This window comes from Penaeus vannamei, chromosome 18 (genome assembly GCF_042767895.1).
Source record: "Penaeus vannamei isolate JL-2024 chromosome 18, ASM4276789v1, whole genome shotgun sequence".
Classification (NCBI taxonomy): Eukaryota; Metazoa; Arthropoda; class Malacostraca; order Decapoda; family Penaeidae; genus Penaeus; species Penaeus vannamei.
Window position 1 is genome coordinate 18212795 of NC_091566.1, and position 8698 is coordinate 18221492.

Sequence of the window (8698 nt, forward strand, 5' to 3'; positions counted from 1 at the left end):
TTCGTGGTTCACGTCGCAGGGACATGAGATGGGGGACGCGTTGCCTGCGTACTTTGTAAAGTACACAGAGAGCAGCAACTTCTCGCAGATGCTGAAGTCGCAGGTATGATGGAGGGCAGCAGGACCACACCAAGGGACAGTACTCCATTACTGGCCGAACCTGGGAGTGGTAGAGCGTGTAGCAGCCTTTGGCATCGAGGAGGGGCGCGAGGCGACGGATGCACGCCAGTTTCTTCGCCGCGTTCTTTGCCATTCCCCTGACGTGGTCTGTGAAGGTGAGGCGGCGGTCGATCTGCGCCCCTAGGATGCTGGTGGTGTAGTGATTTCGAAGGTTTTGATCGTTTTGGTGAATTCTTTTATAAGATGGTAGGCGTGTGGTGGGCCGTAAAACAAAGGTAATAGTCTATATTTATTCAAAACAGATGAAAACGAACTTAAAATGCAAACATAATAAAACAGCTATGAATGAAACATAAAATGCAAGGATAAATAAACAGCTAAGAGCAAGACAGTAAAAACACTAAAAGCTAGAGCTAAAACAAAAGAACTTAAATAAAAGCTCAGAACCGAAACATAAAATGAGAACACAATAAAAGAAAACAAAACTAAGACGGTCCAGCAAAATAAAATCAAAGGCTATATAAACACTGTATTTCCTTTTTAATAACTTACTGCCCTTGGTCTCTGTGTCCATAAACATACGCACTACTTAACTCTGGGCTCGGCGGGTCGTACAGTCAGAACGAAAAGCGGTACCAGAGTCTCCTCGCTCGCTCGCTCCCGACGGAAATCTGCCGTCTTACTCAAAGGTCGAGAGCGGGCGAAAAAAAATATGGCGGTAGCATAGCCTCTGGTTCTATTTTAAAATGCCTTTTAATCCTGAATAATCCTTTGATACGATTTATTTTGCTGGTTACATTGTAATTAAGGTAAAATTATATAAACAAAGCAAAAATATGTACAAATAAAAGACAGAAATACGATAAACGAAAGGTTGAAATCATAAACTATAAACAAAACAGAAATACGTCCAACATACAATTAAAATCAATTAAGGATACTAAAATTAACAAATAAGCCAACTAAAACTCAATAAAACGGTAGATAAAACAATCGAATTATATAAAAGGTACTATTAAAAACATGCCTCGTTACTTGGCCCAAGAGATGGCGCTCCACGTACGAAAGGGGTGACTCGCTTAAAAGTTCACTACAATGGCGTCGTAGGCCAGGGTCTTGCCGTCCATCACCAGGCGTGTGCGAGGGGAACCTGGCGTCGCGTCATCAACATGGCTTGCGGTCTTCTCAGGGGCGAAGGTGACGCCATTTCTTGCTCCATGCAACGATGACTCCCATGACGTTGTTGATGTGGTGCACGGTTTCCTTTCAGCTTGGGCGTCTATAGGTGAAAGATAGAGTGCAGTCGTCTGCATAGGCCTGGGCGTTTGGTATGAGCTGCAGGACATCGTTAAAATAGACATTCCACAGCAAAGGCCCGATAACACTGCCTTGTGGGACACTTGCTTGGCATAGCAGGGGTCCTCAGCTTTGCAATGATGCCCTTATGCCACACTGTCAAATGCACTAACAATGTCACGTGCAATGACAAAAGTTTCATCATCTGCCAGGTAGTTGTAAGTTGGAGGAGGAGGTCCGACGTAGATCTCTGTGACCTGAAGCCGCACTGCCTGTTACTGATGAGATGGTGTTCATCAAGGAAGCTGGCCATTCTTTTAACTATAATTCTCTCATAGACCTTCTCCAAGATGGACAAGAGGGAGATGGGTCTATAGTTCCTGGGAGAGGTCTTGCTCATCTTTTTGTGGATTGCAACATTTGCAGTCTTCCACAGTTTCGGCCATGTCTTCATACATGCTTGGAACAGTGCAGCAAATAGTGTGGCCAGCTGGTCGGCACACTTGGAGAGAGTATGAGAGCTCATTTTGTCGCCCCACAGCTTTCGTCACATCTAGGCTCTTCAATTTTATCATTTCTTGCACTACATTGACATACGAAAGCCGCGATTGAGTCCGTGATGACAATCCAGTTGGGTTCAGGGAGTCATTTTCCCCGAAGAGTAGCTGGCGAGAAGTTCTGCCTTCTCCTGGCTTGATGCAGCCACAGATCCATCTGGCTTGTCGAGAGGAGGGATACCATCGTCAGGCGCAATATCCTGGTGCTGCTCAATGCAGCTCTGCCAGGATTTACCTCCCACTGACTGGCCAGTCATTTTGGTCCGCAGGTCCTCCTTCCATCGTGCCATGGCTCAGTTCTGTGCCTTCTTCATCCTTGAGCAGGCAGAAGTGTGGAGTTGCTTGTTTCGGCTCGTGGAGCTACGTTTGTAGCGGACCCAAGCCTTGGCTTTGTTGTTTGCAGCTGCTTTGCAGTGAAGACCAAACCAAGGTTGATCCACTGGCCTGGCAGATGCCGTTAGCACACTTGACAGCGTCTTCGACCTTCTCATTGCATAGCAATATACTTGTCTGGCCAAATCCCGGTCTTGATTAAACAATTAAATGATGTTCGTTTTGTCGCGCGTCGTGAGACATCTTCCTGACGCGGAGCAGCAGGAGAAGCAGTGAAAGATGGGGGAGGGGGCAGAGGAAGCAGTGGTTGGGCGGGGGCGTGACAGGGGAAGCAGTGGTTGGGCGGGGGGATTAGGGGGAGGGTTGACAGGGGAAGCAGTGGTTGGGCGGGGGGAGGGGGGTGACGGAATAACCGGTGGTTGGACGGAGGACGGGGGAACAGGGGCAGGGGACAAGGAAAACTGCAGCAGGGAGAGAAAACAGCGGTGTAGCAGCGGTGGCCAGGGGAGGGCTGGGTAGAGTTGGGGAAGGGGGGGTGGACTGTCTTCCTAAGGGGAGCCGGACGGTGTCAATTCCCCAAGGGGGCTTTAGCCTGGCTCCATCGGATCTTCCGGAAGTAGTCTCAGTCTAAGTAAACGAGGGGGTAAGAAAATAAAATAAAAATCAGCGAAGATAGAAAAAAGAAAAGGAAAGCAGCGGAGTGCAGCACTTGGCGATGTGCGAATGTCTCGGAGGCCTTGCAAGCTGGCGAAGGGCTGGGTCGCGGCGCCAGCTGGGAGGAGGAGGAGGAAGCCAGCTGTTGTTCTGAACCCTGTGAGGAGCTGCTCTGGTGGCTGTTGCTCGGCCTTTTCCCCTTTTTCTTTTTTTTTCTCTCATTTTTCTTTTTTTTCATTTTTCTCTTTTTCCATTGTTTTCCTCTTTCTTTTTTCTTTGTTTTATTTACTATTTTTCTTCCTTTTTTCCTTTTCTTCTCTCCTTTTCGCTTTTTCTTTTTCTTTTTCTCTTTTTCTTGTTTTTTTGTTTTTCTTTTTTTTCTTTTTATTCTTTTTTTTCTTTTTCTTTAACTCCTTTTATTTCATCAACTTTATTCATCATTTTTACCATTTTCGTTTTTTCCTTCTCATCATTGAGTTAGCAGAGGTCCCTGCAACGGGGTCCTTATTAACTTATCAAATCATATATGTACAATTAACACTTTCAAGTCCATTATAATCCAAGATGCATCCAGTATAAACTTGATTAATATGCACTTAATTTGCACATTACCATTATTCACAAGCTTAAATTTGTTCATCTGCATACCATTGTTATGGTTATTCACAAGATAAAGAAAAAACTGCACATGCAATAATGTGTATATTATCATCATCATGATTATTCACAAGCTTGATACATTTGCACATAATTTGCCATCAGTTATGAAAACAAATGATAAATAAATCTCCATTACTGACGAACATCTGCGTCTTCCCTTTTTTCCGTGGCATTTTTCTTTCCTTCTTGTTCTTCAACACCTTTTAAAAATATCACAGCCAAAGCCTCTTTCCAAAAAATTATTAAATAAAAATAATTGTATAATAATAATAATAATAATAATAATAATAGTAATAATAATAAGGATAATAATAATAATAATGATAATAATAATACTAATAATATTAATGATAATAATAATAATAATAATAATGGTAATAATAATAATAATAATAATAATAATAATAATGATAACTAGAAGCACTCAGTCAGCGTATACCAAAGCAATACGGTCATTGATCCAAGAAAAATATTCACACGAAGAATTATATTAAAATCACCTCTTTGCAAGCACACAAGTGATGCCCGCGTTTCCCTATCTTGAAATGCTAATGAATCCTTTTAAAAATTCCTGGATCCGGATCACCACCAAAATTTCATGCTAAGACATACCTCAGGTAAAAATTTTCATAAATATCTGTTCATAACTTTTTAGGTTATCCTGCTAACCACCTAACAAACAAACTAACCAACGCTCCCAAAAACATAACTTCCTTAACGGACCTTATGATAATAATAATGATAATGAGGGTAATAACGATTAATGTAATAACAATGATAATGATAATTATAATAATAAAACTGTAAAAACGAATCAGATTTTGATATAGAATATTTCCCTTTTTATGTTTGTTCAGAAAGATAGAGATTTCGTTGACTTAAGAGCTTGGAAGAAGGATTCGTTTAAGCGGAGGCGACGTCCGGAAGTGGGGCATCGGAGGAGAAAAGGATGACGTCATTATGCCAAAAAAGGAAATCAAAGAGAATCTATGAAGTGGTTGTGATTGTTTCTTGTCTTCGATCAAAGGTGCTGGCTGGGATGAGGCAAGGCGGGGAGTTCTTTTCTTCCTTACATTTCTCTCTCTCTTTCTTTATTTTATCTCTTTCTCTTTCTTCCTTACTTCCTTTCTTTCGTTTTCTTTCTTTCTTTTTTTTCTTGTCTTTCTCTTTCTTCCCTTTTCTGTTTTCTATTTTCTTTCTTTCTTTTTCTTTATTTCTTGTCTTTCTCTTTCTTCCCTTTTCTGTTTTCTATTTTCTTTCTTTTCTATTTTCTTTCTTTCTTTCTCTTTCTTTCTTTCCTTTCCTTCTTTCTTTTATTTATTCATTTATTTATTTATTTTCATTTTTTGTTCTTTCTTTCTTTTTTGCTTACTTTCTCTTTTCTTTTTTATTTATTCATTTGGTTATTTTTATTTGTTTATTTTTCTTTCCTTCTTTGTTTCTCTCTTATTTTCTTTGTTTCTTTCTTTTTTCTTTCTTTCTTTTACCTTTTCTATTTCTTTAACCCTTTCTTTTTCTTTATTTCTTTTCTTTTAACTCTCTCCATCTTTTCTTTCTTTCTTCGTCAATTGTTTCCATTCATTAATTTTTCTTTCCTTTATCTTTCTCTAGTTTTTTCTTCCATTCATTCTTTTCTTCCATTTCTTTCTTCCCTTTCTTTCTTTCCTTTCTATCTTCCTTTCTTTCTTTTTGGGAAATCAATCCTTAGAGATTTTTATATGTTTATTCTTTTATTTTCTTTTTTATTGTAGTTCTTGTTTTCTTCTTTTTCTTTTTTCTGTTTTCTCGTATTTGTCTTTTATGCGTTTTCTTTCTTTTATTTTATCCAATCTTCGTTTTTTTCTATCCAGCTGAAGTATCAATTTTCGAAAAAAAAGGAAATTAAACAAATATATATATGAAAGTAACGAACTGTTTTTCACGATTTTCATTTATATTTTTATTTGTATATTCACTTTCATTATATTTTATCCTTTATCGTATATTTACTATTATATGTGTCATTATTCTCTTTTATCCTTTATTTGATGTTGATTAGCATATTCATTACCATTTTTCTTTTTTTATTCTGTTTTTATATTGTCTTCCTACTTCCTTTTTCTCTGGTCGTCTTCTTCTCCCTTTCTTCTTCTCCCTTTCTTCTTCTTTCAGAACGTAACTTCACCAACGAAGATGAATAATCTAAGATGAAATTAAAACTTATTTTCAAGTGGTCATTCAGAGAAGAAAGTTTTTTGTGGTTCATTATAGTTGTATACAAGAAAAATAATGGATGAAGTTGCACTGTGGCTAAATGTGTGCGAGAGAAAGGGAGAGAGGGGGGAGGAAAAGAGAGAGAGAGAGAGAGAGAGAGAGAGAGAGAGAGAGAGAGAGAGAGAGAGGGAGAGAGAGAGGGAGAGAGAGAGGGAGGGAGGGAGGGAGGGAGGGAGAGAGATAGAGATAGAGAGAGAGAGAGAGGGAGGGAGAGAGAGAGAGAGAGAGAGAGAGAGAGAGAGAGAGAGAGAGAGAGAGAGAACGATGGATGGAAAGAGAGAGAGAGAGAGGGAGGGAGGGAAGGAGAGGGAGAGAGAGAGATAAAGACAGAGGCGGGGATGGAAGAGGGAGATAGACACACACGCAGAGAGAAAGAGAGAGAGATACAGAGAGAGATGGGGTGAAAGTCGAGGGGGATGGAGAGGAAGACAAGAGAGAGAAAAAGGCGGAAGGAGGAAGAGAAAGAGAGATCCGTGCAAGCCTGTGTATACCGAAGCGCTGTGCTTGTGTGCGTGCATTTCCCTTTCGTGCTTTCGTGTACATCTAATTTGCTTGTACGTATTAGCGCACGTATGTGAGTGATATCCTCTGTGGCTTCTTCGACCGCATCTCCGCCTCCTCAGCAGCAGGAGCGGACAAAAGGACCATCAATAAAGTCTTCCCTTCATCTCGCGGCCCAGCGAGCGCTTGTAAATATGGCGTCAGTTCTCCCCGCGGACCTGCCATTCGCAAGCTGCCAGGTTCTCATGGTGAAGTGTTGGAAAACAAAGTCCTGAAGTTACTGACAAGTGATTATTCAACGGGTTTCATGTACGCCGGAGTTTACAAGTTCATTATGCAACGGAGGGAGTGAAAATTAGAGGGAAAAAGAAAAAAACGAAGAAGGGGTGGGAAAGAGAGAGAGAGAGTGAATGAGAGAATGAGCGAGAAAGATGAATGAATATTGGGAATTCTGCTTTCTGTCAGCTGCGATTTATAAATGAACAGTAATATATGATATATATATATATATATATATATATATATATATATATATATATATATATATATATATATATATATATATATATATATATATATATATATATATATATATATATATATATATATATACATTTATATATGTGTGTGTGTGTGTGTGTGTGTGTGTGTGTGTATGTATTATAAATAATGTATACACACACACACACACATATATGAAAAAAATGAAGACGAATAGCAAACAAAGATTAAAACACACAAAACTGAAAGAGAAAAATATAAACATATTCATCGGGTTCAGTCTAACAAGAATAATAAAATAGAAAGGATATACAAGAATATGAAAAAGAGAGAAAAAATACGAAATAAAAGAAATACATAAATAGAATACGGTCTTCACAAGCCATAATGAGCATGAAAAGGAGAGACGAGGGGAAACATAAAGAAAGAGAAGTAAAAAACAAAAACAAAAAAAATAAATAATCAGTCTGACAAGCAAATAACGAGACGAAGAAAAAACGTAAAAAATGGAGAGAAAGAAAAAAAAACTAGATGATGAAGACGTACGAGAAAGAATAGAAATATTTTCATCGAATCCAGTCTCATAAACAATCACAGGAGCGAGATGGAGAAGATGAGTGAGAAGAGCGAGGAGAAAAGAGAAGAGGGAAGGAGAAGGAGCAGAAGTGAGAAGTGGGAAGGAGAGCGAGGAGAAAAGAGAAGAGGGAAGGAGAAGGAGCAGAAGTGAGAAGTGGGAAGGAGAGCGAGGAGAAAAGAGAAGAGGGAAGGAGAAGGAGCAGAAGTGAGAAGTGGGAAGGAGAGCGAGGAGAAAAGAGAAGAGGGAAGTAGGAGGAGCAGAAGTGAGAAGTGGGAAGGAGAGCGAGGAGAAAAGAGAACAGGGAAGTAGGAGCAGCAGAAGTCAGAAGTGGCAAGGAGAGCGAGGAGAAAAGAGAAGAGGGAAGGAGAAGGAGCAGAAGTGAGAAGTGGGAAGGAGAGCGAGGAGAAAAGAGAAGAGGGAAGTAGGAGGAGCAGAAGTGAGAAGTGGGAAGGAGAGCGAGAAGAAACGAGAAGTGGGAAGGAGAAGGAGCAGAAGTGAGAAGTGGGAAGGAGAGCGAGGAGGAATGAGAAGAGAGAAGGAGAAGGAGCAGAAGTGAGAAGCGGGAAGGAGAGCGAGGAGGAATGAGAAGAGAGAAGGAGAAGGAGCAGAAGTGAGAAGCGGGAAGGAGAGGGAGGAGGAATGAGAAGAGGGAAGGAGAAGGAGGAGGAGAAATGAGAAATGGGAAGCAGAAGAAGTGACAAGTGGGAAGGGGAGCCAGGAGAAGAGGGAAGGAGGAGGAGCAGAAGTGAGAAGGGGGAGAAATGAGAAGTATGAAGGAGAAGGAGAAATGAGAACTAAAAAGATGGGTGAGGGAATAAGAGATAAGAGAGAAATGAGAAAAAAATGGGAATCGAGAAGTGAGAAGCGAGAAGGAGAGCGATGAAAGAGGAGACAAGAGAGAAATGCGAATAAAAGATGGAAACTGAGAGTCGAAAGGAAGGACATCGAGGAAAGGAGAGACAAGAGAGAGAAAAGTGAGGAGAAAACGAAAAACAAAAGAGACGAGACAAAAAGAAGGAAAACGAATATGTGAGAAGTAAGAAGGAGAGAGAAGGAAGGAAGGAGAAACAAGAGAGAAAGGAGGGGAAAAAAAGAAAAATATCGAGAGGTAAAGAAAGGAGACAAGTCGATAAAGACTCCTGCGAGACAACTCCAGACAGTGGCACGAAACATGTCCGAGTGTGGCAAAATAAAAATAAGAAAATGAAAATAAAAGCAAAATAAAAATAAACTCTTTGAAGACGGA